The sequence below is a fragment of the Procambarus clarkii genome, chromosome 24 (genome assembly GCF_040958095.1).
Source record: "Procambarus clarkii isolate CNS0578487 chromosome 24, FALCON_Pclarkii_2.0, whole genome shotgun sequence".
In the NCBI taxonomy this organism is placed as follows: Eukaryota; Metazoa; Arthropoda; class Malacostraca; order Decapoda; family Cambaridae; genus Procambarus; species Procambarus clarkii.
Genome location: NC_091173.1, coordinates 12,297,594 through 12,322,963, shown reverse-complemented (window position 1 = coordinate 12,322,963; position 25,370 = coordinate 12,297,594). Strand labels below are relative to the sequence as shown.

Genomic DNA, 25,370 nt, shown 5'->3' with positions numbered 1-25,370 from the left:
AGAAACTAGATCTATATATGAAAACTCTTTCAGGACAAAATTTAAAGTAAAACTAGATTATGTAAAACTAGATTAAAGTAAATTTATGTTTCTATCTTTCTTGAGACGTATAAAAATCTTACGTTTATTAACGATTCTGCGTGAAATAAGCATTGTTCTGAGATGAATATTGCGGATTTCCGGCTTTACGACCGATGAAAAATGCAACTTTTATACAACTACAAATATCTTTAGTTTTACTTTAAATTTTGTCCTGAAAGAGTTTTCATATATAGATCCAGTTTCTGCCGTTCTTCTGACAAAAAGACCTTTGGTTTAATAAGTTATTAAGATGTTTTCAACAATATTACTAGGGCGTTCACCGATTCCAACATGGGCGACCCTTTTGCAAACGCATGGAAACGCAACACTTGGGTTGACCCGATTGACAGACTGGTTATATTCCAACAGGGTCTGAGACATTTACACTGGCGGGCGGCGTTCTTGCCAACTATATGGCTGTTAAGTTGAAAATTGTAACTGTTAAGAGCATTCTATTGTGGTTTTAATATTGAACAATTATACATATACGAAACAGACAAATCTGGTGTCCGAAATAGTAAAAATATTAGTGTGCGATGTGATCAATGTAAGGGGGATATTGGGTGTGCCTCGTATCCCCTATAACAACAAGAAGTTCGAGAGCAATGAGGCCGCCACCTACTAGCTTCAGGATGTCGTCGAATCTAAATCAACAATATACTACCGCTGCTACTTTCTCGGAAACGTAAGTACCTGCCGCTTTACTTCTCTCACCCTGCCTGGCCTGACCTGGCCTAGCCAGACCTGACCTGGCCTAGTCTGACCTGACCTGGCCTAGCCTTACCCAACACTAATCACCACACGTGACAGCCCAAACGAATCACAAATAAGTACACGTAACAAGTCATATGCCCGGACACTCTTTCACCTTGGGGACTGAGTGGTAACTATTTTATAGAAGAGCCGGCTCCCTGAGAGTGGTAAGAGGGTGTGATAAGAGGCTAACGTGTGGTCTTGAAGGAAGTCGATAAAGCAGACAATTTTCAAAAGGAAGGGCAGCATAACGAGCAGACAGGAATGGACAGACAGTCGGTTATCCCATAATGTGTAATACGCCCCGCACAGCATGGGTGGAGTGGGGGGGGGGGTTGTAGCAGGGCACAGTATGGTGATGGTGCGGGTGAAGTACACACCCACTGAATTCCTGCCATCAATAATTGTTTTCATAACCATTAGAACAATGGCATCCCTCCAGCCACCATCCTTCCACTGACCCCCTCCTCTGGTCCTCCACCTCAGACAATAACCCCCCACACCCCCTCTCCCTTCCAGACATCAGCATGTCAAAATCAGTACCATAATGTGTTTAAACTAAGTCATTGTGTATCTCTAGGTATCTTAATTCATTTGAAAGTGTACATGTGCATTCGTTCATATACTCGCCTAATTGTGCTTGCTGGGGTTGAGCTCTGGCTCTTTAGTTCCACCTCTCAACCGTCAATCAACAGGTGTACAGGTTTCTGAGCCTATTGGGCTCTATCATATCTACACTTGAACCTGTGTATGGAGTCAGCCTCCACCACATCACTTACTAATGCATTCCATTAGATATAATCATATATGATTACACATAATCATAATCATTCCATACACATAATCATATATGTGTACGTCAACGTATACATACATGCGTATATATACCTCATATTAAAATACTGATAAACGAATGACCATGAACAAATTAATTTATAATTGTAGCATTATATATAATTTTAATAGACTAATTACGTGTTTATACATTTGAATGGTCCAGACAGGTGGCCAGCCTTGGACATATACACTTCTGGTAGGCACAATGACCTCATGTTAGACCCTTGATAGATTATGTGAGAGAGAGAGAGAGCTGGGGCAGGGAGGTGCGTGCCCCAGGGAGATAATCCATGCCCATGCCCCGCCTCGAGGTCAGTTCTCGAGTCACACCAAGAATAACAATCGAGCAAGTTGTCCTGACCAGGATGTGGCATATTAGGGAGGGTTGAGGAATAGGAAGCCTGTCTGATAGGGCTCTTGGCAAGCAGCTCTCCCTCAGTCTACCTATCTATATGGAAGAAATGTATCTAGGCCCTCCTCCCCCCTGCCTATTCTCTCTCCCCCACCTTTCTTCCTTCATTTCCTCCCTCCTTCCCTCCCCCTCACTGGTGAGAGAGTAGGAGTGTGAGAGGGGTTAGAGAACTCGTAGTTCTCACGTTCGTGAAATTGTCTGCGACCCTGGAGGAGTAGAGCGGAGGGGGGGGGGTGAAAGTAGGTGACGATGGAGGAGTAGAGGGGAGCATTATATGCAGTGAACGTAGGTGTCTATGGAAGAGTACATCATAGAGGAGGGTGAAAGGAAGGTGACGATGGAGGAGAAGGGAGGGGGTGTGAAGGTAGGTGATGATGGAGGAGTAGAGGGGAGGAGGGGGGCAAAGGTAGGTGTCTATGGAAGAGTACATCATAGAGGGGGGTGAAGGTAGGTGGCAATGGAGTAGAGCAAAAGGGGTGGGGGTTGAAAGTAATCCTGAGTTTAATTTTTTAGTTATATATAGTGACACCTCGGCTTACGAATGAATATTTATGAACTTTTCGGGTTACGAGCCTAATTTCTTCGAAAAATTTGAATCGGGTTACAAACTTTGCCTCGGGAAAGGAGTTTGTTGATATACGTATGGGCTGTTCTAGCGCGTGGTGGCATGGTGATCGCGCCTCGGTTTACCAGTGTCTCCTGCCTAGTAAGTATCGCACCTGAATTCTTTGTAAAGCATTACATTTGTTTTGGGATTTTTGGCTATTTGAACATAAAATTTGTTATGATATATCTTGCCATGAGTCCCAAGAAAGCCAGTGGTAAGGTTCAAGCCAAGAAAACACATGTGAGAATGACCATAGAGGAAAAACAAGAGAGCATTCATAAACATCAAAATGGTGCACAGGTTGTTGAACTAGCTAGGCAGTACAACAAATCTATGTCAACAATATGCACTGTACTTGCTAAGAAAAAGGACATTATGAGCATTAAAGTGGCAAAAGGCATATCAACAATCCCAAAACAAAGAACACAAACACTTGAGGATGTTAAAAAGTTTTTATTAATTTGGATACACAACAAGGAGTTAGCAGGTGATAGCATTTCAGAGGCCATCATTTGTGAGAAACCAAGGCATTTGCATGAAGACCTTTTAAAGAAAACCCCTGGAACGAGGGGGGGGGGGAAAGATGAATCAAATTTGAAAATGTGAAAAGTTTGTGTGACAATAGAGCCTCGTGGAAAACTTTTGCTGTGGTCATTACCTGGTGGAATGCACCCAGGATGGAGTATTAGGGCTATACATCTTTTAAATCATAAAAGTAATAAACATTTCCCATCAACCTTACAAACAATATTAACCTATTTTCATGTATTTCCCCCATGTGCATTTTAACAAAGTTTCGAAATTGCCTTTATCATTCTGTAAAATTTCAATTACAGTACTGTATGTATAATTTTGTTAGTACAGTATAAATGGACTGAATATTCTGAAATTGCTATTAATTTTACAATTTCAGATTCAAAGGTGGTCTGGACACCCAATTTGGTCAGACAGGTGAAGAGAGCATTTAGGATAGTTCGAAAAGATGAAGATGGTCGCAATTGTGTTCGAAGAGGCAAACGCCCCCCTTTGCTCCTGACATTATGTTCAACCATTGACCTCTGCACACCTAACACAAGGTAGGTTGAAAACTCCTCCTTCATGTCATTGGTACATTAGCCAGAAACTCAGGGCTCATGTAGGAATATCCCTAAAAAAAAAAAAAGTGGCCCCAACAATGCATCCTCCAAGTCTGGAGGATGAGCAGGAGCATTGTTGAGAAGCAGGACCTTGAGTGTCAAACTTTTCTCTTGCAGATATTTTTTGATGGCAGGGCAAACCGCTCCACATCACAGTTTTTCTGCACGTTATATATTTTTTAAAACTCTTGGATTTTCGGAATGATACACAAGCAAGGGTTTAATTTTCAAATCGCCACACAGCACAAGAGTTAGCCTATCCTGACACAAGTTAGCCCAAGTTAGCTTGTGTCCGGGCAGTGACGTCTCCTCTTGGGTAATGTATGTCCTCTTCGGCAATTTTTTCCAGAATAGCCATGTCTCCTCACAATTAAACACTTGTTGTGGAATATATCCATCAATACAGTATCTACAAAATCTTTAAAATCACGAACAAATCTTTCAGCCCCTACTTTGTCTGAGCTGGCACCCTCACCATGCCTCACAACACTATGAATACCACGTCTTTTTTCAAAATTTCTCAAACCATCCCCTACTCACCTTAAACTCTTTCGTATCTGCAAAACTCGTTCTAGGGGTTTTCTTTATAAGATCTTGCATGAAGATTTCATTGTTGACCAAACCACACACTGGAAATTGAATAGACGACGACATTTCGATCCGTCCTGGACCATTATAAAGTCGATTGTGATGAGATGAGGGAAGCAAGAGCATTAAGTAGGCAAGAGAGAGGTGAGGAGATGGCAAGTATGTACGTATGTACATGAATAAAACATGTACATACTTATACATAACGTGTGTAAATAGTGTAATAAACACAATAACAGTATTTTGGGAGGAGGAATGTTGGCGAGTAATGTGTTGGAGGAGGGAGGGAGGACTGGCAGGGTGTGGCAGCTCACTCATGTTTTTTGGGCTCACCATACCAACATAGTGGATTGTTATGGTGAATACATACGTAGATGGGTATATACAATGTGTGTATATAGTGTAATAACAGCAAAAACACTGTTTGATTGTAGAATATGTCGCATATATGAGGCCCATAATTTTGAGCATAGCGATGTTCTATACTTTGAATTATATAAATTCCACAAATTACACACTTTTAAATAATATTACAGCAAAAAAAAAGAAGAAATGAATGAGAAACTTCAAAATAATTGCGCAACATTTTATTCGCAGCAACTGCCGTCGCACGGGGTGGCGGGGCCGACAGACCCCCATCGCTCCAACGCTCAGTGCCCATAATTTGCTCAACTTCCCAGCTCCATCGCAGCTAAAGTAAGTCACATACAATATTTTTTGTTTAGTTTCCCCGTGATCAGACTCTGCATTTTAACAATATAAGAAGAGAAAAAAATTTTTGGAAAGAATTTATTTCTTGTGCACCAGGGTGTTATTTGGAGACAGAGCAGTTCAGTGGTTAACTACTAAATTATTTTTTCTCCCACACACGCACCCCCCTAGGAAGCAGCCTGTAACAGCTAACTCCCAGATACCTATTTACTGTTAGGTAACAGGGGTCATCCTGTTTTGTATAAAGAATCTGCTAAAGCTTTTAGGGCTAATCTTTGACACTCGTTTGTCTTTGTCGCCCCATATTTTTTACGTCCGAGTTGAATGCTCTAAGGCCCTTAACTAACTTTAGGTCATGTCCCATACTTCTTGGGGAGCTAATCGACACTGCTCCTCTCTTTACATTCCTCTCTTGTTCTGTCTAAACTCGATTATGGCCCTGTTTACTCGTCTGCTTCTCCTTCTACCCTTCACCATCTGGACACACTGCATCATACTGGGTTACGGCTCAGCTCTGGTACCTTTCCTTCGACACCTACCCTAAGCCTGTATGTTGAAACTGGCGTCCTGTTTCTACAGGATCGCCATGATCGCTACTGTCTTCTCCACCTTGCACGGTCCTTACAGCACCCTCACTCTTGCTTATGTCATGCCTTGACCTTTACCCATCCTGTGGTTCCTGTTCCCCTTCACCACCTATCTCTTTCTGTACGGTTGTCTCTCCTACAAAATGCTCTTTCAGTTTGTGTTACCAATATTTCCCCTCGTGTCATTCCGTCTTTGCCCCTGTGGAGGGGTCCCTGTTCCTAAATTCTGTAAGCCTTGACCCACATGACTAAAACTTTTACCCCTCCTACAGTTCTAAATCACCTTTTCCTTGAACACTTTTCTTCACACTTCCACTCTATTTCCGTCTTCACCAATGGGTCTTAAGTCTGCAGACGGTGTAGGCTACTCTGTTGTTTTTCCTGACTGCACCTTTGTGTCTCCTGCCTCCGGAGACTAGCATCTTCATGGCAGAACTTTATGCTATTCTCTATGCTCTTCATCAACTCTTTTCTCGCTGTCAATCCTCCTCTGTGTTTGTAGTTGACACTTGCAGTGCCCTCATGGCTCTTGAATCCTTTAATCCAGTCCATCCTTTGGTAGTTGAAATTCAACATTGGCTGTTTCTTATCTCCAGTAGATTTAAGACAGTGGAATTTCGCTGGATTCCCACCCATATTGGTGTGTTCTTAAATGAGCGTGCGGACACTGCCGCTAAGGAAGCTATCCGCACCTGTCCCATCTCCCGTAAAGGTATTCCTTATTATGACTTTTACCCAGTTATTCATTTCCTCATTCTTGCCCGTTGTCAGGGTTGTTGGTCTTCTGTTACTGGTAACAAATTGCGTGCTCTTAAGAGTAGTGTGTTCCCGTGGCCTTCCTCCTACCACCGTAACCAGTGGTGGGAAACGGCTCTGGCGTGGTTGTATATTGGTCATACACGTTTAACTCACGGGCACGTAATGGAGCGCTGCCCTGCTTCTTATTGTCCAAACCGTTGTCTCTACATGTCCTGACTTCCAGGACTTACGTGTCTTGCTTCCCGACCATCCCTCACTGTCAATTGTCCCTCGATAAAATTCTTGGTAAATTCAATACCTTTGATATTGTTCGCCGTATGTGTTTTTGTTCTTGTATTGGCGACGTTAGTGATATTTAGCACACTTATGATTATCCCACACATTTGATGGTTTGATAATTACTGTACTATACAGTACTTTGGTTTGGAATGTATCAAATAAAGTTGTTTCATGTATTCAAATGTGTGAGAAAATCCACTGGGGCTGTGAGATGAAGCGAACCTGTAACAAAGGCATTGCCAGTTGCATACTCTACCACCACTGATGGTAAAAGTCTTACAACTGGATATCTTGTGTGACGGGTTATGGTATCACAGCTATACTGAACCAAGATGGTATGGCTCTCCCTCACATAAATGAAAGAAATGCTGCTATTGGCCTTGCAGTGTGTAAGTTGCAGGTGGAAACAAATGAAAATTATCAAATAATTAAACAATTTACTGAAATAGTAATGAACAAAAATAACACATGACAATACTTGACTATCATGTAATGCAAAGGTGAACAAGTTAGTATGACCTTAAATGCAAAAAATAAACTATAAGCAATGAATAAAAGTATGAAGATATACTGGTGTTCTGAAGACAGCTACCATACCACCATGGCATCAGTCACATGATGTTGGCTGGAAGTGGACGACGGGTTAGAGACACCAAGGTGATCCTAGAGCACTAAGGGAGAGATTGCCTCTCCAGGGAGGCAGCGCTCTTTATATAGTCCGGCGGTGATGACTCATCCAGTGTCAACACGAGGTGGACATCTGGTCAACTAGCAAACTGCTCGTTGTGGCTGGCGGTGCCTTTGTGTTGCGCTGTACCACTGTCAGTTGAAGGCGGCTAACTGCTTGTTTGTGGGGACAAACTGCCAGTTAGCAGTGGCGCCCGGCTTGCCTCTGAGTCGTACCAGGCCGTGCCAGGCCCTGGGGGGTATGGAGAGGTGGCAGGACTGATGACTCTTCTGGGCTGGTGTAGATGTATACTTCCAGTGCAGAGGCATTGAAGGTGAAGGGAAAAGGCAGTTCCACTGCTATGCAGGGGATTCACGTGACACTTGTGAAGCCACAGAAAGTCTGGAGGCCCTACTGAAGCCAGTCCAAGTATTAAATAAAACCCCTGAAGTACGCCGGTGAAGGGTAAAGTGAAGGGTGAAGCAAGACCGTATGCCCCAACTTCAGGCACACACAGAAAATCACGTTTTGGTCCCGCCTCTCAACTGTGTATTTGAAGTTGGGGCATATGGTGTTGAACTGCTTCAGCCTTCACCTGAGTGCTTGTAGGTCTTACGTAAGACGTTGACTCAAGGAGGGGCCTCAAAACTTGCTGTGATTTATGGGGAAATCCGGTTGTAAGACTTTTACAAAGTCAGTAATATACTGTGGTAGAGTATGCAGCTGCCAGTGCCTTGGGCAAGGGTTTACGTCGCCTCACAGCTCCAGTGGATTTTCTGCTTGGTGTATATCAGGTTGTGATTTTGTATGTGTACCGTATTGTTATGATTGCCGTCTGATAAGTCCTTTCTGGCCTCAAGAGTCATTTTTACCCACCTAGAAAGATTGCAGATGGCCAAAGCAGTTATTTAAGTTAAGAAGGGACAAGTCTTAAACAGAATTTTGCATAATATTTGACTGTAAAGGGGTAAATTGAGGTAGATTGAAAAACAAAATGGTGAACCGGGCAGGCGGTACTCACAATTAGGCGAGTACACTCGGAAACTTTTAAAGTGCAACCAAACATGCTTTAGGCTCTCACAACAAGAGGTGAGTGGTGGTGGCTCAGGTGCTCAGCCAATCAGAGCACCTAAGGAGGGAGGGCAGGAGTGAGAGGGGGGTGGTATGTGGAAGTTTGGTGACAGTTGTGTGTAGTTTGTTCATCTTCATTGTAAGTTTCATGGCTTGGTGTGCATTTCCCTAGTAAATTTAATTAGGGAAAAATTCAGGTGTTTGATTTTTTAAATCAACTTTTTAAATGTTGAGTTGTTAAAGCCTCAAAGTGCATGGAGTTGGTTTGGGAGTATGGCATCCTCATGCTGTTGCGTGCTCGCGTGAGGTAGCAAAGGTGATGTAAAGTTGTGGGGTGTACATGCTTGGGACGTCCTCTCTCGGGATGGCTGGTGTTAGACCTGTGTGTTTGTCGGTTGTTGAAAAGCCGTCATCCTTTGCTGTTGTGGTATTGATTTTACATTGTTCATCTTGTAATTAATACTGTAGTGCAATATCTAGGGCTACCATTTGTAGGTTTAAAATGTCTAATACAAACAGTTGTCCAATGAGTTTTAATAGGAAATATCATCCACCAAGCACCATTGTACAATTATATTAATTGATAGTATATGGATTGTGCAGAACTGCTTAGAATGATCTTTAACACTTGGCTATATTGGTCATGTCAAATACCTGCACGGTGAATGCTCAAAGACCCTTTCTTTATTCAGTGTTGTCACATTCCTCATGGGGGTATGGATAGGCAAACACTCATTCGGTTAAACTTGCCTTGTAGTACTTTCAGAGCTCAGTAATTTGGAATCTGGTTAGCACTTTCCAAATAAATTGACCTTTAAAGTGAATTCCTATTTAGGTTTAAAACATTATACCGAATGAGAAACTCGGATTATATAGCCGAACACCAGAAATGTTGTTATTCAATTTGGTTGCCTAAAGCACATTCAAGGACTACACATTACATGGCATTCCAGGATTCCTCTATACCTTGCCTTATGCTGTAAACATTGCCACAACCCTGTGTTTTATTGATTTAAATGGCCACAGGGAGGCATACAACACTGCAGATTATGATGTCATTAGTTATCCACTGTGCTGACAAGTGGGCTGACTGATGTTCGTTGACACCTGTATCGTGCTTCAATTTAATCGCCAGGAGATCACCCTCTCACTAGACTCGTCTGTAGGAAGTACAGTATAGTATCTCAAATTACCTTGGATCATAAATAGCATAAGACTTGGGGGTAGGAGAGGGTTGCAGTGTTTGTCATGGCTCTCAGTTGTTCCTGGTACTGTATTAGGCAATTTAGTTCTGGAATCATTTTTGTTGGCCAATGTTAAACTTTTTCGAAAGTAGATGTTTTTCTGAAAGGGAAGGGGGGGGGGAACCTCTATGCTTGGATATAGTTATCTAAGTGAATACTTAGATTTATACAGTAGAATAACTACCTTCTTTTCCTTAGTCAAAAAGGTTGCTTGTTTATTTCTAGGGACTTGTATTTTCTTTTATTTTTAACTGCAGCAACTTTCAGTGAATGATAGATTCTTACTGAAAGGACCTTTACATCATTGTTGTTGCTTTATGGTCATCTCATTGTGTACAGGGATTCCGCGAAGCTTTTGGGGTTAGTCTTTGACACTCGTTTGTCTTGGTCAGCCCATATCTCTTGCCTCCGAGTTGAATGCTCTAAGGCCCTTAACCTCCTTAAGGTTTTGTCCCATACTTCTTGGGGAGCGGATAGGCGCACGCTCCTCTATTTGCACTCCTCTCTCGTCCTGTCTAAACTCAATTATGGTTGCCCTGCATACTCTTCTGCTTCTCCTTCTACTCTTCGCCATCTTGATGCTTTGCACCATACTGGGTTGCGTCTCGGCTCTGGTGGCTTTCGTTCGACTCCCGCCCTTAGTTTGTATGTTGACACTGGCTTTCTCTTCAGGACTGCCGTGATCGCTACTGTCTTCGCTATCTTGGGCGGTCCTTCCAACATCCTTCCTCTCGCCTCTGTCGTGCATTGACTTTTCCTCCTCCTGTGGTTCCTGTTCCTCTTCATTGTCTCCCACTTTCTGTCCAGTTATCTCGCTTACAGGATTCTCTTTCTGTTCATATTTCTATTGTTTCTCCTCGTATTGTTCCTTCATTACCTCCGTGGAGAGTCCCCCTTCCCAAGTTTTCTACGTCCTTGACTTGTATTACTAAAGCCTTTACCCCTCCTACAATTCTGAAAAGCTTCTTCCTTGAGCACTTTTCTTTGCACTCCCACTCTATTTCCATCTTCCCTGATGGGTCTAAGTCTGCGGATGGTGTGGGCTACTCTGTTGTTTTTCCTGACCGTACTTACATGTGTCGCCTCCCTTCGGAGGCTAGCGTCTTTACGGCAGAACTTTATGCTATTCTCTATGCTCTTCGTCTCTTGTTTTCTCATTCTCATTCCTCCTTTGTGGTTGTAATTGATTCTCGTAGTGCCCTCATGGCTCTAGGGTCCTTTAATCCTGTCCATCCGGTGGTCATTGAGATTCAACATTGGCTGTTTCTTATTTCTAGTAAATTTAAATCAGTAGAGTTTTGCTGGGTTCCCAGCCATATTGGTGTTTCAATGAGCGTGCGGATGCTGCCGCTAAGGAAGCTATCCGTTCTTGTCCCATCTCCCGTAAAGGTATTCCTTATTCCGACTTTTATCCTGTTATTCATTCTTCCCCGTTGGCAGAGTTGTTGGTCCTCTGTGGTTGGTAACAAGCTGCGTACTCTCAAACTTAGTGTGTCCCCGTGGCTTTCCTCCTACCACCGTAACCGGTGGTGGGACACTGCTTTGGCACGGCTGTGGGTTGGTCATACCCGCTTAACCCACTGTCACTTAATGGAGCGCCGCCCTGCTCCTTATTGTCCGAATTGCGTTGTCCCTCTTACAGTTGTGCATATCCTTGTTGAATGTCCTGACTTCCAGGACGAGCGTGTGTCTTGCTTTCCGACCGTCCCTCGCCTCTCGATAGAATTCTAGGTGAATCGGATACTTTTGATATCGTTCGCCTTATGCGTTTTTGTTCTCGTATTGGCATTCTTGGTGATATTTAGTGCCCTCTGATTATTTCGCACTTTGATGGTGCTACATGGCCTTCCCGGTTTGGTGCCTTCTTTTGGTAATTACCTTACCTTCATTGTTGTTTCATTTTAATGTGGTAGTTGTGATATGGATTGTTCTGGCTCACGTGCAAGGTCTTGGATTTTTTTCTGTTTTATATTAAGAAATTGCCAGTCTTGTTACTATTTGTAGAGTTAGAGATCTGCATTAAGGCCTCAATATTATATTCTTTATAACATGTTGTCGGTAATATTTAGATTAAGGTCAGTGATGTATATGACGAGGGTTAAGACCCCTTGTGGTATGACAGCATTTTTCCCAGTCATTTCTTTAACAAATGAAAGGGTCCTCGTAACCATTCTTTTGTCCTTTCTACCATGTACCTGTTTGTTGCTTCTTGGTCTTTCATTTGGTACTTTGGCTATTAAAACAATGGCCTTTGGTAATGTTGCAATTACCATTTCTAAAAAAATGAGTAGGTTCATTCAGCAGGGTTTGTTTTTAGCAAAAAGTTTAAAAAAAAAAATTCCATTCCTTCAGGACCTTGCAGATGTTAGGTCAAACTAATTGACAGGAATCTGTTTTGCCCTTTCAAACAATTTTGGTTTTAATCTAGGTAAAATATTTCGGAATATCTGAAGAGTTTGGCAGACAAATCATTTAAGAGCTTTGATTAAATTTAAGTTACCAAAGACTGAAAACCATGTTGTATAGATGCTTCAGTGTCACTTTTCTAATGTTTTGTAAATTTAACAATGATCTTTAGTTAAATTAATCATAATTTGTACAAAGCTTAGGTGTTGCATAGCTTTAAATTTACTTTCAAATATGAAAACTAAAATATTGACTAAAGTTTCTTCCACTTTAATATTTAACAAATATTGCAAATTAGTCTCAGTTATGTAAATTGAATAGGTAGGCCATTTTTACATCTTTTCAATGCATTTTGCATGCACCTATGTAACAAGTTACAAATAGGTGTAAATTTTACCAAGTATTTATTTTCAAACTAAAAAAATTTCAGAAGTTTAAACATTGCATCAATAGTAGTAAACAATAATTTCCAGCATAATTTCAGGATAAGGTATATAAAGTAGTTTCATTAAAATTGTTTTATTTAATAAGTTTTACATATAGTATTTAATACATCTAATATTTATTACTGTTTCAGGTTGTGGGACAGATGCTCCTAGATCAACAGAAGATCCAAAAGGCCAAGACAACTCCAGAGACAATCACCTGTAAAAGAAAAATAAACATTAAACAGGGACACTACTTTTATTATCACCAATGCCTAATAATAAGCCAAAAAAATCCTAACAGCCAATCTTTTAAGATTGGTTCAGCAAGGCCTATCCCTTCCTCTGATTTTAGTGCAGAGCTTGTTCCCTGAATGGAAACATTACATCCACCACTTTAGTGCCATCAACACATTGTACATATGCTTTACTGAAAGCACTGTACAATGCATGCCAGGCACTAAGGTTTTAGATGCATCCACCCATTCAGCAAACAAGCCCTGTGAGAATTAACAATGTAACCATTGTTAAGGGTCCCTAAACCTATGCAAATCTAGTCCATCTATTAGATGGGTAGTAGAGCAAAGCTCTGAAAAAGCCAAGTCAGGGAAATCTGCAGGACTGCCTGGTCCCCTTTTATGAAATGGGGTAGGATCAATACAAACTGCATCATTCCCTGTGGGTTGTAACAGTAGGACATGGTTACACACCTATAAATGGACTAGATAAGAGAATTAAGATTAAGTCATTGATATAGCTAAAACATCAAATTCAAACTCACCCACTTTTGTAGATTTCCTTTTGCAGAGTAAAGGAGCCCCAGTCCATGCATCATAATCACTTTCACCTGAAAAATAATTCAAATTAATTTCAGATTTAAAGCCAATCTTGCTTTACTTTTCAAATTAGCATTCAGTAGTTTACAAATTCAGATGGAAAATTTTTTTTAAGGAATTTACCTTTCCTACATATTCTAGTAGCAGTATTAAAGATCTAATTTAGCAATATAAATATATATGTCATTTGAGAAACAATCCACAACTGCACTTCAATGGCAATTTACATTTATCTTTAGCCAATGCTATATTGTTTAAGTTATTACTATTTTTTTACTTTTATGCAAATCTATTCAGATTAACCTTTACTACAACTCGCCTGATTCTGTTTAAGCAATTAACTTCCAACTGACAAAGGGACTTTCCAAACCACATTCTGGAAAACTATATAAATTTAAAACCAAGCTAAAGTAAACATTGAATATTTTTTTTTACTTTCAAGGGAAAAATACCATCACTTAGAACAAAACTTTTCCTGCCATTAACTTTGACTCATGATTACCCTTAAGTGTTATACATTTATAGATTAAATAAATGTTTGTTAAATAAGCTTTAATGTTAACTAAACAAGATTTATATTTCATTAAAATTATTAATAAAACACCCTCAACTATGCTGTTTAAGATCTAATGCCCCACATTACAATTTTCACAATTTCAACATACCATTCTATTCAATACATTCCTGAAAGGACTAAACTTACAGATATGGTACCCACTAGCCTAGACTTCCATACCCTAATATTTAATAGGTTTTTAGCAATTAACTTCTACCCTCTAATTCCAATGTACACAACACTACTTACTGTAGATATGCAAGTATTTTCCTGCAGCTCTTTGTTGCCAGGACCTTCCACAACCTGTCATGTGAACAGTAAATATTACTAAAAAGTTATTTGCATAGCGATGTTATTTTGTTCATACCTGTACCACCAGTTTAACAGTTGCCGTTTTAAATGGCACACTAAGTATCTTTTTTTCCCATTTTTATTAATTACAAAGCTATAGTCATTTCAAGTCAACATCCTATACAAATTTTATTTTCCAACAACTTTAGTCATGAACATTTTTCTGGAACATTGCAAACAAACTTTAATTTAACAACCATGTGTAACATTTGAATACTGTAAAAGCAATACAAATTCTTATTCTTTTGCAACCACTGCTTACTACTAGGGGGACAAATTTATTCTGTTTAATTAATACCAAGCTTTTTAGTCTGAAAATTCATAATTAACCCAACTATACTACCAAGACAATGCGATTGTTTTAAATTTAGTAATATTTTTACACTAGCAACTATACAAGGCCATATTCTCTCCAGTTATCATCACACTTCTGCAGGTGTAAGGTTCTATCTCCCCCATCTGCAGCACTTATGACCACACTTGGTCTTTATTATAAATTTCTTTATGAACCTGATACAGTACTGTTAATGGATTAAATGTTTTGTGGGAACTATTTAGCTACAGTTCTGCCAAAGGAATGATTAACACACCATGCAAGCCAACTAATATTAAAGTTAGAAATATTTATTAAAAGCAGAAGTTTTTATCATATGGGATGTTATTTTAGAAGAATGGGTGGTGTGGTGGTTATGTTATGGTTGAGTAACATGGTACAAGAGGGCAAGTAGTTGCTGAGCAAGCATGCCAATTTCAATTTCTAGCAAACTGGCAGATACAGCAGAAGTGCACACTTTACTGCCATTAGAATCCATGCAGAAAGTTCCTACTAGAGAGTTACTGGCCACCATTCACTAATGACTAGGGGAAGTTAGCTCAGAGCATCTTTGATGTGCTTTGATGGCAACGAAAATGTTGCCCCCCTTCAAAAGTTAAGCTTGTCTACAGCATTTCTTTTTTAATTAACTATGTAAGGGGGAGATTCTGAATAGCAAGTGCCAATAGGCACTGCCACTGGCTTATGGCAAAAGATTCTGTAGCAATAGAACTATAAGCCACACTTTCTCCCCCCCCCCCTTTCCTCCCAACTGTTCAGTGTCAAAAGGGAGGGGGGGGGGTGTCCATTTACTGTACCACTTACATTTTAGTGTGGGCTTCATCCACTATTCTGATGTTAGCTGGAACATTTGTGCCAGCTGCTGTTTTTGAAAGGGAGGCATACCATGTGCCAATTCAGGAAGCTTTCCACGTTCCTCACTGCATGTCAGCTCAGGACCTCACTACCATGTTGGGAGGCAGTTGAAGACTAACCAATCAACATCCCAGGCTGGAGAGCAGTGCCAGCTTGAGAATTTACCAACTGCAAAAAATTTATTACTCTTAACAATCTACACCATCTATCTCATCTTTACCTAGCCCCCAAACCTTACATTTGTCAGCATTAAACTGCATCTGGTAGTCTTAACCATTTCAAAACTATATAGGGCATCGGTATTTTTTTTATTTGCCAATTCTGCAACTATTGCAGTCTAAACCATAATCTTGCGAATAACCGAGGTCCAAGGAGAGCTTTTAGGCACTACTTACAACACTTCTCCCAACTTAACCCCATTTATACTAATTTCCTTTGGTATAGCAATCACCTAATCAACTTCAGTCAGCATTCCCAATGATCCGAGCCACTATCAAAATCTCTGCTGAAGTCAAGGTACACAAAATCATAAACCTTATCACTATTTCCTCAACTATGCAACCTAATCCATGAACATTTAGTAATAAAACTATGCGATTCATGTATCTAGTCATGTTTCTCAAAAAAGAGTAGAGAAATGGCACTTGCAATGTTAGATTCTAGTAACTTTCCTCACAATAGACTAAGCTAATTGGTCACTAACTTAAGCGTTAAAGTTAACTCAAACTTCCTTTAAAACTTGCTATATTAGGAACTTTCCACGACCGGCCTTTACCCGACATAATTAAATAGGGTAAAAACTGTATATTAAATGCAGTAAAACTACGGTAAATTCAATATGATAAACTTGCATTCTTTAAGCATGGGCTGCATATTAAGTGAACTAAACTAAATGTTAAGCACCCTGGCAAACCACTTCGTTCTATTCAATTTCTTTATTTAATCACTTGTCCGGCTAGAATTTTTAGATTAAAGGAACACCCTCCCTGGTAACGGCTGAACTAGTTAACCAAATACAAATATTTAGGTAAAATACCTTCATAAAACCTGTCTACTTCCCCCACCAGTAGACTTGTTCAGCTAAAGGCATAATGTAATGTTCCACTTTAGTAAATAAAGACTTAAAAAAACACTACCCCATCTGTGTAGTTACCGGTTACCTGACATTCTACGCTTAAAATAACCCATCTATTCCCCATAATTGTTCGATATAACTTGCCTCTCACCCGCTGGTCGAGTACACAGCAGTATATATCCTCCTTCATCACTCACCGCGTGGATACTATTTCACTCTGGCCGCAAATTGCCTCAAATCACCTACGTTGTCCATAAACATATATAGAAGAGCAACTGACCGTAACACCCGTATAGCGATCATCACATAACGTGGGAACATTAGTAGTACTGCTGTCAAAACATAGATGGCGCCAGGACAAACGGTAATTCCTATGGACTCGCCTAGTTATGCGTAGGGAATTGAGCTTCAGCTGTTTGGTCCCGCCCCTCAGCTGTATTCACCTAGTTGTACTCACCGATTCCATTAAGGTTCGGAACATATATACCAAGAGGCCAACAACAGCGAGACTCGAGGCTGGTTATTGTACTGAAGAGCACCTTTCCCGCGCTAGCATTTGATTGGTAGAAACTGTGTGTTTACATCCACCATTTGCTTGTCATTTAAGTTTATCATGCCCGAAACGCTTTGCGTAATAGTGGCTTTAGGCATTTTATGTACTAGCTCTACCTTTAAGTCAACCAATCTTTGTAAAAATTTATTGTATGTATGTACCTTACCTAAATAAACATTTTATTTTATTTTATTTTTACCAGAACAGCCAATCACAGGGTGGCTTCTGTTGGCAAGTATTGGGACTCTTGGTTCAACCTTGACGACGAGCGGACGTGTGGCCACCTGTGCTCCGCCTGGGCGCCGCCGGATCACCTTCCGTTTCGCGATTTTACACATTGGGATTTGATATTACCGTCTGGCATTGCTATTCAACGGTCCGCCGGTTTGTACGACGCTTGGCGTGTATATCATCGTCGCCCCTAAATCAACAACAATAACATAGGTAAGTGTTTATTTTGGTTTGTTATATGTTTCATTGAACATGGACATTGAAACTTTGCCTTTGAGATGTGTAATAAGGTCACCAGGGGGAGGAGCTAAGTCACTAGCAGCGGTTTGAAGCTCCGCCCCCTTGGTGACGTCACCACCGGTGGTCAGCTCAACCTTACCTTGAGGTTACCTTAAATTGTTTTCGGTACCTTGAGGTTATCTTGAGGTGTTTTCGGTACCTTGAGGTTACCTTAAGGTGTTTTCGGGGCTCAACGTCCCCGCGGCCCGGTCGTCGACCAGGTCTCCTGGTTGCTGGACTGGTCAACCAGGCTGTTGGACGCGGCTGCTCGCAGCTTGGCGTATGAGTCACAGCCTGGTTGATCAGGTATCCTTTGGAGGTATTTGTCAAGTTCTCTCTTGAACACTGTGAGGGGTCTGCCAGTTATGCCCCTTATGTGTAGTGGAAGCGTATTGAACAGTCTCGGGCCTCTGATGTTGATAGTTCTCTCTCAGAGTACCTGTTGCACCTCTGCTCTTCAACGGGGGTATTGTACTCACCTAATTGTGCTTGCGGGGGTTGAGTTCTGGCTCTTTGGTCCCGCCTCTCAACCGTCAAACAACCAATCGTACTGATTCCTGAGCCTACTGGGCTCTGTCATATCTATATTTGAAACTGTGTATGGAGTCAGCCTCCACCACATCAGATGAACAAATCCTCAAGGGTCATGGTAAGTATCCATATTTTATTTTGTTGACTATTACACATTGGGTTCTATTAGGCAGGAAATTGTAGATCCATCGGCCTATTTTCCGGTAATTCCTTTTGCACGCCTTTTGTGTGCAATAACACTATGGTCTCATTTGTCGAAGGCTTTTGCGAAATCTGTGTAAATTACATCAGCGTTTTGCTTGTCTTCCATAGCATCTAGTGCCATGTCATAGTGGTCCAGCAACTGTGATAGGCAAGAGCGCCCTGTTCTGAACCCATGTTGTCCAGGGTTATGGAGATGCTGTGATTGTGTGTTTTGTGATCTTATTTCTTAGTGCACTCTCAAAGATTTTTAATGTGTGTGATAGTTCTATCGGTCTGTAATTTTTTGCCTCGGCCTTATTTCCTCTTCTATGGAGCGGTGCTCATTTTCATTGCTCTGCTATTTTTAATATGCCAGGGACAAGGCCAGTATCTAGGCTTTGTCTCCAAAGAATGTAAGGGGTCTGCGACAGTGTGTTTATACAGTTCTTGATGAATATGAAGTTCCAGGAATCAGGGCCTGGGGGTAGAGTGCGTACTGTCTATGCCTTCTTCAAAATCCAGTGGGGATAGGTTGACATCTGATATATGGTTTGATGTTAGCATCATCCCAATGAAAAATTCATTTGGGTTATCAAGCTTTAATGTTTAGTGGCTCGCAGGAAAGTCTTACCGATTCCTCAGAATTTCGCTCATTTCGTTGTCATCTGTGAAAGTGCCATCTCTCTTTCGCAGGGGCCCGATACGAGATGTTTTTTTATCTTGATTTTGCATAGAAAATATATTTCGAATTTCTCTCTATTTCACTGATGGCATTTTGCTGTCTCTCTTGGATTTTGTACGATTCTTGTAGCTTTAGTTCAATTGTTTATATTTCTCTACCTAGCCTTCTTCGCCGTTCTTGATAGGGTGTGACTCTCAAGTTGTTCCGCGATTCGTTTTCTTCGTCTATAGAGGGAACGATGTTCCCGTTCCAGTTTGCATCTCTCTCTTTTTCGTAGGGGTATGCGGTTTGAGCATATTTCTAGAGCTACAGAGTATTTTTTTCAGGCATGGGTTCAAGTTTGCATTTTCTAGCTGCTCTTCCCAGCTTATTTTAACTTTATTAGCTTATTTCTGTGAGATGTTGGTTTATTTGCTCCCAGTTAATCCGTTTATTAGTAAAATTAAATTTGCTGAATTCTCCTCCCCTGGGTCTCGGTACAGGTTGTGCAGGTCTGCTCCCCATGTTTGTCAGAACTTCAATCAGGTTGTGATCTGTGTTACGGGTAATTGTAATCATTGTTCCTTATCAGTTAATCATTATTAGTGAAAATGAGGTCCAACGTGTTCTCTTTTCTGGTTTTACTATTTGCTGGTTTAAGGCAAATCTGTCGCACATCCGTAGTAGGTCATTTCCATGTGCCTATTCATTTAGGCTGCTTCCTGATATTCTCTCGGATATAACTGTATTAGCCAGGTGCTTCCATTTCAGGTGGCGCAGTTTGAAGTCCCCAAGTAGGAAGATGTTCGGGGCTGGATTTGTGAGGTTTTCCAAGCAGTGATCTATTTTCATTAGTTGGTTTTTAAACTGCTGAGGATTTGCCTCCAGTGATTTATATACAAGGACAATAACTACATATAGGATCTCTACTTTGATTATCAGCACTTCCACCATATCATTTGTGATGTTTAGCAGTTCAGTGCAGATGAGTGTCTCATTGATGTAGCGGCTGACCCCACCCTGTAGTCTGTGTTTCCTGTCACATCTGAAAAGATTATACTGAGATCCATATTTCACCATCATGGTAGTCCTTTATGTGGGTTTCAGTTAGGGCTGCAAACACTGCATTTGCCTCATGTAGGAGACCATCTATAAAATGAACTTTTTCAGATTTGCGTGTTTTTATACCGTTGATGTTGGCAAATATAAATGATGTTATCGTGTTTGTGGAAGTGCTGGATGCTTTACTTGGTGTTAATATGAGGCTCTGGTAGGGAGGCCTCTGTTTGCATCCTCTCTAGCATTTGACAGAGATGGTGGTAGAGTCTGGACATTTTTAGACAGTCTTCTCCTGTTTTGCTAAAAAGTCATCCTGGTCGATATTTGTGGCGGTCTGTCGATTTTATTCGCCACCCGTCGTATGACGCTGTCTCGGCCATGTCCCGCCGCCTATTATTGCATTTTACGAAAAACTAGAGTTAAAAATGATGAATGTAATGTTTTTATTTAATCCTAATTATTTTACTAAAAATGCTTTTAAATATACTTGAAATGTACTGGAGAGTGTTAAAGGTTGTGAAAATGGTAAGATTTATAAAAAAAAAAAGCGATTAGGCAGTACGCGTATCATATCTTTTTGAAGGCAATGAAGGGACGGCGCCCACCCACTAGAACCGTCGCAAACCGACCACCACCGACCATGAAGAAAGTTAGGTGAGAATGTCTGTCTTGTCTGTCCGGGGTTGGTGGCCAGGCTGTTGTAGTTAGCTTGACGCAACTATCCTTTGGTGACTTGATTGTATAGGGAGGCTGGCTACCATTGCTGCATCGAAGAAAGATTCAAGCCTGTTGCGAAATGTTGGTTTGGTTGTCCATAGAGTTTTACGGCTTATTTCACGATAGTTGACAATATTGACAACGATGATTTAACGTCGACAACGGTGATTTAACTTTGATTCAACATGGATAATGTTTTGCCGACTGGGAGGGATAGATTAATAAGTATTCATTGTGTCGGGGGACAGGCAGCCAGCGTGTATTTTAACGTTAGGCTTATATCGTGGTCACTTCCCCTCCCTCCCCCCAGGTCGAATTACTGACCCTCCCCAGGACGAAGCCCCACAAGAAGCTGACTTCTGGGTACCTACTTATTGCTAGGTTTGAGAGCATTAGGTGATAGGAAATGCGCCCAACCATTTCTGCCCAGACTGGGATTAGAACCCTGAATTCTCGATTGAGAGTCGAGAACACACCAGACTATACTCCCGGGACCCCTTGAGGTGTCCCCGTAGTGTCTAGATGGAGGGAGCGTGGGAGGTGGGGAGGGAGGACACAACAGGACGACCGGGAATGGACATGGAGCTTCTAATGCGGTGCTTAAAATAATGTACACTGCCTATGTGCGCTCCGTCATAGACTATGCCGCACCAGTTTTGCCGCACCAGTATGCACCTATTCCCAAAGCGATATGAAAAAACTTGAAAGCATACAAAATGAAGCCATGACAATCATTCTTGGAGTACCAAGAACTGCCAAAACATCTAATCTACGAGAGGAGGAGTCCCTCCCCAGTGTTAAAAGCCAAATTCAGGAACTGAATGCTAAGCTTTCAATTAAGATAGCCAGAGATCCCCATTACAATGATATTGCTAAGAAAAACCTGAGTTCTGTGCTACTTTCAGGTGGAAACAGAAGCAAAAAATGGCATCACAGATCAGTCTGCTACCTCGAAGAATTTCACCTGCTTGAGCAAGCCCGTGAGCTCCTGCCTGTAGAGAGGTTATACCTCCCTGGGTGGCAGACCCATGCAGGATCATCATCAATGCAATGGCAACGAAAAAGTCCAACATAATAGCTCAAGAAATGAGGCACAATTATCTGAAGGAAATCTATTAAGATGATGGAAATGAGTTAGATCAAATCTACACTGGTGGGTCATCTAACCCTGTCAATGACAAGGCTGGTGCAGCATACACTGTAATTAGGAATAATGCCTTACAACATGGAAATGAAGGAAAAGCCTGTATTGAGAACTATGCCTCAACACAAGCAGAGCTAACTGCTATTGTTATGGCGCTAAGATTCCTTGAACGAGGCACTAATGGTATAGTGATCTGCAGACTCTAAAGCAGCACTACAAAGCCTTACTAAAAATCGGGCAGAAAATCTTGCGATAGTTGCTGAGATCAAGAGAGCGGTGAGAGTACTAACCAATCAAGGAAGAATCGTTAAATTTATGTAGATCCCCTCCCATGTTGGAATATGTGGAAATGAACGAGCAGATGTGCTGGCTGCTGAAGGCGCGGAAGTATACCATATACTTCATACCCATGACTCTTCTACAAATTAGAGGCATTGTCAGGCAACATCACCATGACAAGATAACTGAGGAAAGGAGGATAGAACAAATCATTGAATCTGTATGCTGGTACAACATGGTTGCAGCTGGCAATCCCAATCATTATGGACGAAGAGGAGGCCGCGGGAGAGAATCAGTAATAGCAAGAATTCGTTTTTGATACAAATATCCATGAAGATTCGGAATGGAAACAACAGTTGAGCAGAGGAGTTGCAGAATCTGCGGTGAGTGATGGACACCGCCTTGACCACTACCCGAGTGTGTATGGACATCCGAGTCATTAGAAATGTGTAGAATAATAAACCCCACAATGTTTGAGTAGGGAAAACACTATTTGGGAAATATAGATACTGTTCTTAAAGGATGCCCCCATTTTGCACCAGCAAAATAACGTAAGATTTTAAGGGTTGACGAATGTTAGTCTTCTTGTTTGAGGAGCTGTTCACTTGAAACAGTTAAGCAAGTCCCAGCTGTATCTGGGTACAAGTGACAGGATGAACAACCCAACGGGTTTTCTTGCAGCGCTCTTTTTATATTCCTCTCTTGTACTGTCTAAACTCGATTATGGGTTGCCCTGCTTAACCAATTTAATAATAATTCTGCTGAATGAAATATGAGCAGAAGAGAATAGGAGTGAAGGGAGGACACAACCTGAGCCAACACAAGTTTGAACTATTTTTATTAAAGTTTTCGAGGCACTGAACACATGACAAACTCATGGCTGCTTTAACTGATAATCCTGACTGAAAATGTATCTATACTGTAAGCAAGAATTTACAAGCTAGTGTTGACTGTTGCATTGAAATGTATTAGCAACAGAAGTACCAGCAGTAGTTCAACACACTAGATGTTTTTCTCAAGGCATCATGGCAGAAGACAACCATGATAGAAAATCAATTAGGGCAATGTGATTACTTGAACCAGCAATCTGGGTATTCGAGCTGCACACTTTTACCCTGAAGCATAAAATGATATATCGCGTTAGCAAATTTCTTAATGTATGAGGTAGGCCTGTATTTAAAGTAACTTGTTTAGCTATGTAAACACTGGGAATGAAACTCAAAATATTCAAGGAGTAAAGAGACATCCGACATAAGAAGCATAAGCTTAAGTACTTTATTCATTCTATAAATTATATCAACAAATATAACTATATAAATATTGAATAAATATGAATGACTAGTACAATATACTATCACTCGCCTAATTACAATCTTTCAAAGGATCACCATTTTAGTCTATACTGTCACTTAACACAGTACAGTGCACACACGCACATTGTTTTACTGTATAGAACTGAAGTACTGTATTCAAATATTCTGTGGGAGAAGTCATCTATGAAGATAAACAGTACAGTGATGCATAGAACAATATAGTACCCAAGTATAAATGGGATGACCTCGATGCAAGCCTATTTATATACACCTGGCTGCCTGTCCCCCGACACAATGAATTATTGTTTCACAAGGTTATCAAATGCCTCAATTTCTGGACATGCTTATGTGTAGTGTACAGCTGTACGTACAAGTACATAATACAGTTATGATGGTGGTAAACATGTGCCTCACTATTTTAGAGACAAGATTTACCTCTGTTACAAAAAAGAAAAAAAGAAAAAAGAAACAAACAAAATTACTACCTTACATGTAACCAATAACATTGAAAGGAATAGTGGCGGGACATAAATGAAAAAGTCCCAATTGGCTACAGCAGCAGTAAAGGCTAGAGCATACTGCCTTTTTTTGTCCTGATAAATACATACAGTATTTGAATGCTTTTTTTTAAATACTGCAATCCAAAATGGTCATTATTCACCTGTGAACCTATTTGTAGCAGAGAATGAATGCAAACTACTTATAAATTCATGCATGAAAGTGTTAAATTCCATCACTAGAAATATAAGGGTCTTTTAGTATTATGATTTGTTATAAAATATAAGAATGAATAACTTCCAATAATTGAATGAAACGGGGCATTCTTAATGATAAGGATGCACCAGTCGTTAAAAAAAAAAAAAATGGTTTTAGAAGATACAAAAAAGTGCCGAAATGTTAGTGCAACAACTTCAGAATGTAAAATAGATGAGGTTTGATTGCAGCCAAGCAAGAGAAATATTTCTGTACCTGAATCTGCACTATACACTTTTAAAATACTGAACACGCATATGAACATAGGGAGAGCTAGTGAGTTTGGGGATATGGTTGGTGGGTGGGAATATAGTGGATGTGGGAGGTTTTCAAGGATAGTGTGTGCTGTATGCAGACTAGAAAACTTAACTGTAAATGAAATCATATATGTGAATGTGTGTGAGAGTCAAACAACTGACTTATTATAGACATCAGGAGGAAAAAAAAAGTTATGATCATCCTGAATATCAGGACACCCTACTAGAAGGTGCAAGACAATGCAGTTTGAATAATAAAGAGCAGGATGAGTCATAACGTGTCCTCAAGTTTAGTATGTGTGGCTGATATGCATCCGAGTCGGCTATTTCTGACTGCCTCGTATTGTGGTAGGAGAGTCATAGGGATAGGCCACACTTGATAGTACATGGTTTGATAGTTGTAATACCTGACCATTTATTACTATAATGGTTGCAGACTGTGGTGTGACTGCAGAAGTAAGAGAAAGGGAACTGCTTACAAAAGATAGAATCGGTACTATAGAATCCATGAGATCATTACAGGCACTGCAAATACGGCTGGGATCCTAGCAAATTTTGACTGTCTTGTATGTACTAAATATGAGGAATAGCCAGTATTGGACCTATCACCATTGGGTGGAAGTGGTAAAAAATTCCAGGGTCATGAGGATATTTCAGGAGTCAGTATGTGGGATAGATATAATTAGGAAATATATGGGAGATGTGGTACCCGTGAAATTATTAAGGGAATGAAATAAGGAGCCATGAAGTGGGAGAGGCACCTTACACTTAAGTGAAAGAGACATTAGTATTGCACCAGAGAATCATTTAACAAGAGTATGGAAGAGTGTAGTCCACTAT

At 40.7% G+C, this 25,370-nt stretch overlaps 2 long non-coding RNA genes across 3 annotated transcripts; one reads left to right on the top strand and one right to left on the bottom strand.

Annotated features, from left to right (window-relative positions):
• Positions 1-417: 417 nt before the first annotated feature.
• On the top strand, positions 418-12,814 carry LOC138368183 (uncharacterized). The gene is made up of 4 exons (XR_011229515.1): positions 418-766; positions 3,604-3,766; positions 5,012-5,110; positions 12,716-12,814. It is a non-coding gene; the product is annotated as an uncharacterized lncRNA (long non-coding RNA).
• LOC138368184 (uncharacterized) lies at positions 12,642-18,428 on the bottom strand. Of its 2 annotated transcripts, XR_011229516.1 has the most exons (4): positions 15,445-18,428; positions 14,205-14,258; positions 13,345-13,410; positions 12,642-12,783 (listed from the first exon to the last, which is right to left on the bottom strand). It is a non-coding gene; the product is annotated as an uncharacterized lncRNA (long non-coding RNA). The 2 variants fall into 2 exon arrangements; XR_011229517.1 differs by lacking the exon at positions 14,205-14,258 and having other exon boundaries at positions 15,445-18,422.
• Between the last annotated feature and the right edge of the window lie 6,942 nt (positions 18,429-25,370).